The following is a 7,069-nucleotide window of genomic DNA, read 5'->3' on the forward strand; positions in this document are numbered from 1 at the left end:
GTACCGGTAGCTATGTGTTTGATATCCCTCTCTCGTGTTCTCTCTCGTGTTCCCTCTATGGCACGATCTTGATGTATCCCGAGCTTTGCTATTGTAGTTGGATCTTATGATGTTTCTCCCCCTCTACTCTCTTGTGATGAATTGAGTTTCCCCTTTTGAAGTTATCTTATCGGATTGAGTCTTTTATGAGAACACTTGATGTATGTCTTGTCGTGATTATCTGTGGTGACAATGGGATATCATGTGCCACTTGATGTATGTTTTGGTGATCAACTTGCGGGTTTCGTGACATTGGGAACCTATGCATCGGGGTTGGCACACGTTCTTGACTCTCCGATAGAAACTTTGGGGCACTCTTTGAAGTACTTTGTGTTGGTTGGATGAATCTGAGATTGTGTAATGCATATCGTATAATCATGCCCACGGATACTTGAGGTGACAATGGAGTATCTAGGTGACATTAGGGTTTTGGTTGATTTGTGTCTTAAGGTGTTATTCGAGTACGAACTCTTTTATAGATTGATCTGAAAGAATAACTTTGAGGTGGTTTCGTACCATACCATAATCTCTATGTTTGTTCTCCGCTATTAGTGGCTTCAGAGTGACTCTTTGTTGCATGTTGAGGCCTTGTATTATGATCTATCTATGTTATTATTGTTGAGAGAACTTGCACTAGTGAAAGTATGAACCCTAGGCCTTGTTTCCTATCATTGCAATACCGTTTATGCTCACTTTTATCATTAGTTACCTTGCTGTTTTTTATTTCCGATTACAAATACCTTTATCTACCATCCATATTGCACTTGCATCACCTTCTCTTCGCCGAACTAGTGCACCTGTACAATTTGCCATTGTATTGGGTGTGTTGGGGACACAAGAGACTCTCTGTTATTTGGTTGCAGGGTTGCTTGAGAGAGACCATCTTCATCCTACGCCTCCTACAGATTGATAAACCTTAGGTCATCCACTTGAGGGAAATTTGCTACTGTCCTACAAACCTGTGCACTTGCAGGCCCAACAACGTCTATAAGAAGAAGGTTGTGTAGTAGACATCATGTCCCCGGCAGAACAGCTCCGCCAGAGCCCTAGATTGATTCTGCCAAGGTTCCGCCTCGTGGCGGCGGAGTTTCGTCCCGTAAGCTTGCCCACGATTTTTTCCAGGTGAAAACCCATCATATAGCATAAGATGGCAGCCGGAAGCCCACCTGTGGGCCCAGGAGATAGGGGGCGCGCCCTACAAGGGGGCGCGCCCCCTGTCTCCTGGACAGGGTGTGGGCCCCCTGGCCTATTTCTTTTGCCCAAAAATTCTTATTAAATCTGAAAAGTTGTTTCGTGGAGTCTCCGGTCTTTTGGAGTTGTGCAGAATAGGTTTCCAACGTTTGCTCCTTTTCCAGCCAGAATTCCAGCTGCCGGCATTCCCCCTCTTCATGGTAAACCTTGTAAAATAAGAGAGAATAGCCATAAGTATTGAGATATAATGTGTAATAACAGCCCATAATGCAATAAATATTGATATAAAAGCATGATGCAAAATGGACGTATCAATTAACCATTCGACTTACCAATGCGGTGTGGGAAGAAAGAAGTATTGGGACTGCGTATCCAAGCAATTGATGCCATGGACTCCTTCGTACAACCTTGTAAGCGAAAAAGAAGTTGCAGTGTGCCTATCCAAAGAACTAGCGTAAGTTCAGTTACCTGCTTCACGGAATTTTAGTTAGCCACTTATTGCAAAATTGTTCAATTACGTTGCTTGGCTTAATTTAGTTTGCTACTGATTACATAATGCCACAGCCTGTTAATCCTATTGTAGACTGTGCCTATCTATGTGTTTGATACTTACTGTTAAGAATTACCTGTTTGCCTTAACTTAAATAGCTACTTGTTTGTTTAACTGCTTTGCCGCGGCAACAATGGGTTACAATGATGTTAATAATTACTTTTCAGCATCCAATTGAAACTCTTTAATTCCTTGTTTGTTTAACGGGTTTGCTGTTATAACTCCCAGTTGAGATGTTTTGCTAACTTTAACTTTTCTGGATCCAATCAGAACTTTAATGGCAAAACAAGTTAGCCCAAGATCAAAGAGCGAGGTCCCCATGGACATTGCATCATCCCACAGCAGTGGCACCGGCCCAATCATGCATTATGAATTGCCAACTGCTGATGCTCTAGAGGCTAAACTAGTGGTAGAAAGAGATTCTGCTTCTGCACAGAGATGAAGTTGACATGTTGAGGAAGCAAACAGCACAATCACAAGCAGTACTCAAGACAAGGAGATCTTGGTATATACGCACTGGCCACTGGCCTATACACACTAACCAACTACGCGGGAACAGTTATGGGCACTCGACGTCGTGGTATCAGCCAAAGCCTTCGTGGCATCAGCGACTGAGCGGCGTGCGCCGGATTGGACCGTAAGCCTGCTCTTGTATTAAGGGGGCTAGGTCTGCTTCTGGCCGCGTACGCAACATGCAGGTGTGCAATGGGCGATGGGCCCAGACCCCTGCGTGCATAGAATTTAGACCAGCGTGCTGACCTCTCTGTTGTGCCTAGGTGGGGCAGCGACGTGTTGATCTTCCGAGGCCGAGCATGACCCAGGAAAGTGTGTCCGGCCAAATGGGATCGAGCGTGTTGGGTTATGTGGTGCACCCCTGCAGGGAAGTTTATCTATTCGAATAGCCGTGTCCCTCGGTAAAAGGACGACCTGGAGTTGTACCTTGACCTTATGACAACTAGAACCAGATACTTAATAAAACACACCCATACAAGTTCCACAGACAACCCGATGATTGCTTTTCCACAGGGCGACGAGGGGAGGATCGCCGGGTAGGATTATGCTATGCGATGCTACTTGGAGGACTTCAATCTACTCTCTTCTACATGCTGCAAGACGGAGGCTGCCAGAAGCGTAGTCTTCGATAGGACTAGCTATCCCCCTCTTATTCTGGCGTTCTGCAGTTCAGTCCACTAATATTGCCTCTTTACACATATACCCATGCATATGTAGTGTAGCTCCTTGCTTGCGAGTACTTTGGATGAGTACTCACGGTTGCTTTTCTCCCCCTTTTCCCCCTTCCCTTCTACCTAGTTGTCGCAACCAGATGTCGGAGCCCAGGAGCCAGACGCCACCGTTGATGACGACTCCTACTACATTGGAGGTGCCTATTACTACATGCTGCCCGCTGACGACGACCAGGAGTAGTTAGGAGGATCCCATGCAGGAGGCATGCGCCTCTTTCGACCTGTATCCTAGTTTGTGCTAGCCTTCTTAAGGCAAACTTGTTTAACTTATGTCTGTACTCAGATATTGTTGCTTCCGCTGACTCGTCTCTGATCGAGCACTTGTATTCGAGCCCTCGAGGCCCCTGGCTTGTATTATGATGCTTGTATGACTTATTTTTATTTGTAGAGTTGTGTTGTGATATCTTCCTGTGAGTCCCTGATCTTGATCGTACACGTTTGCGTGCATGATTAGTGTACGATTGAATCGGGGGCGTCACACTGTGAGATAAACCCAACATATATTGCAGCAAAGAAGGCAAAACATCTTGAAGATAGCGAGACAACCCCAAAGTCTTGTCTTGATGCAGTGTTCAAGTTACTTGAGACTAGCAGTCAGACAAGCTCACAGAATTCGTTGTCTGAATTAGTTCAACTTATTCAGTCCCAAATTCTAGCAGAAAGGCATTCTGCAACTCAACTTCGACTTGAAGTCCTATCTCTAAGAAAGATTGCAGAGAACACCAATGAGAACCTCATCGCTAAACAGCTACACCTGGAAGCTATGACCGACATGCTAGGCCGGTCTCCCAGCCTTGCTCAGCAGCTTGCGCAGCAGTTCCCCCGCAAGGCTAACCTTTCTTGAACTGTCTTGGAAGTGGTCTCGGTTCAGTATTATTTTGTTACGCTGCAATGGTGCCCAGTTTTTGTAATCTGCTTCTTCGTTGCGCTTTATGATCACTAGTGGCAAACTTCGATACCCAGTGGATGTAATATACCTTAAATCCTTTATTGTATAGTGTAGGTTTATTCTTAGTTACTATGCCATAATTTCTTTATTGTATAGAGTAGGTTTGTTCTTAATTCCTACTAGTTACTTCCATCATTCGCTATCTAAAAAAATTAGATGTAGTCGACCGGGCCGAAACATTCGACTCTAACGGGCCTGGTTTTTAGCGGGCCACAATTGGGCCGGCCTGCGTCTTTCTTGGGCCCGAATGATTGGGGCCTTCACACATTGCATCAGGCCCACAACTTACACCAGCCTATATTTTAGTTGGGCCTTTTGTCGACCCAGCGCTTAGTTTGGCCCAGGTAGCGTTGGGCCATTAACAGGTTGAATATTGTACTGGCCTGTTACGGCCTAGATGAAACCACGGGCCTTTAGCAGGCCGAAATGCATGTTGGGCCTCAATTTTCACTAGTCGTCGACGGGCCTTCAGCAGGCTAAAATGTAGACCGGGTCTTTTTGGGCCCAGTTAGCTCACGGGCCGTTACCAGGCCGAAACATATCTCGGGACTTAGTTGGCCCACTAATATCATAGGCCTTTAAGAGGCTGAAAGCTTAGTACAGGCATCAACGGGCCGAATTACGCGATAGGACTTTAACAGGCCCAAAGTCACGTTGGGCTTAACTGTTGCCACCTTTAGCACGGGTCGTTAGTGGGCCCGATGTCCCGTCGGACCATATATGGCCCATGGGCATCACGGTCCATTCCCAAGCCGAAAGTCACACCGGGCTGAAATAGGCCCATGTCTACATCGGGCCTCTAACAGGCCGAAAGTCACTGGGCTGTAGTTGGGCCCAAATATTCGGCGAACAATTAACGGGCCAGATCTGGCTTCGGGCCGTAAATGGGCCCAAATATTGGGCGAATAATTAACGGGCCAGATCTGGCTTCGGGCCGTAAATGGGCCCAAATATTGGGCGAACAACTAACGGGCTAGATCTAGCTTCGGGTCGTAAGTGGGCCTTTATTAAGCAAGCCGTTATTGGGCTGGCCCACTAGTACCTGATCAAGTACTACGGGCCTTTGACTGGGCCGGCTTTTTTAACCTATATGGGCCTCTGTTGGGCCCAACCACGTGTTGCCGTATCATAGGCATGTCTCCTCCAATGGACGGGTGACATCTGGCCCACTGACAAGCTAACATGTGTTCCCTCCGGCCAATCAGAATTTTACACGTGGAAATTTCCCATTGGTCCAAGCTGTTAACGGGTTATCAAATCCAAAACCCGACCCGATAGCTTAACGGCGTTCCGTTACGGTGGATGCCACGTGTCGGTCACCCTTGACGAAAGCACTTCTGTGACGCATGAAAGTGCGTTATATCGACTAGAGGGGGGTGAATAGGCGATTTTTATGACTTCTTCACTGAGGAATTTGCCGGTGAGGAAATTCCTAAATGAAGAACTACTAGCAGCAGAATAAGTACTCAGAAGTAAACATAACAGAACACAAGCATAGTCATCATGGCGAGATGAAGACAAACACGGAGTACAGAAAGCGTGAACACAAGATAACACAAGAAAGAAGACGGACAGACTGAAGAAATTGATCTGAGGAAATTGAGAAAGTCTTCAGTCAAAGTCTTCAAACAGATATGAACAGGCACACAACAACAGACATGAGGAAATGAAAGAGTTGAGGAAATAGAACCAGTAGGCTTGGTGAAGACAATGATTTGGTAGACTAGTTCCAACTGATGTCTCAATTGTACATCTGGTTGGAGCGGCTGAGTATTTAAACTCGAGGACACCCAGTCCCGGACACACAGTCCTCACCGTATTCTCCTTCAGCTAAGGTCCCACAGACCTCGCCCAATCACTCGTGGTAAGTCTTCAGGTGACTTCCGAACCTTCACAAACTCGGTCACTCGGTGATCCACAATTCCTCTTGGATGCTCTAGACCTTGACGCCTAACCGTCTGGAAGAAGCACAGTCTTCAAAGGTAACAAGCATCGGATCCACGCAGGATCAATCTCTTCAGTGATGCTCAATCACTTTGGGTTTGTAGGTGTTGGGTTTTGGGTTTTCCTCACTTGATGATTTTCGCTCAAAGTCCTTGGAGGATGGGATGCTCTCAATTGACAAGTGTCAGTTTCTCTCGGAGCAGCCAACCAGCTAGTGGTTGAAGGGGGCGGCTATTTATAGCCTAGGGAGCAGCCCTACATGATAAGACATAAATGCCCTTGTCTAATATGACCGTTAGGTGGGTAGATATTTTGGAACCGCTGGCGCATAGCACAGCAACGGTCGGAATTTTGACTATCAAAATCCTCAGGGCTATCATGTTCCTCACTGTGTAGGTAATTCACACTGGTGAATTCCTAACTCCTCAGTCAGAACAAATTCCTCAGAGACCAGAAGAACTTCGTCTTTGTCACTGAAGAATATGACTAAACTGTATGAGATTTCCAATGGCTCCACTCGAAGGGATTGGTAGGTGTAGGATTTTGAGTTGAGCATCACATGGAAAATTTTCCTTAGTATTTCCTCGACCCCCTTTAACAGTACGGTGTTTCCTATGACTCAAGAAAGAGAAAATGAAACTACGAAAACAAAAGTCTTCACACTTCATGTACCTCAAATGAATACCAAGTCTTCAAGGTCACACCAATTTCTTCACTTTCAAAGTCTTCAGAAAGTCTTCAGATATCCAAAGTCTTCAGATGAAGAACTTCATTTTTAGGGGTTAACTTTCTCTATAAATATCAAACTCCTCATAGACTTATAGACATGTGTACACTCACAAAATCATCAGTCCCTTAACCTATAAGTCTTCAATACACCAAAATCACTAAGGGGCACTAGATGCACTTACAATCTCCCCCTTTTTGGTGATTGATGACAATATAGGTTAAGTTTTCAACGGGGATAAATATATGAAGTGTAAATACTGATGTTGAGGAATTTGATTGCAAGATATAGAAGAACTCCCCCTGAAGATGTGCATAGTGAGGAATTTGCTTTTGAAGCAATGCACACTTGAGGAGTATAATCATGGAGATCTCCCCCTATATCTTGTAATTCATACACGCATTTGATATATAATGTGAAGAATT

The sequence above is a fragment of the Triticum aestivum genome, chromosome 6B (genome assembly GCF_018294505.1).
Source record: "Triticum aestivum cultivar Chinese Spring chromosome 6B, IWGSC CS RefSeq v2.1, whole genome shotgun sequence".
Taxonomy (NCBI): domain Eukaryota; kingdom Viridiplantae; phylum Streptophyta; class Magnoliopsida; order Poales; family Poaceae; genus Triticum; species Triticum aestivum.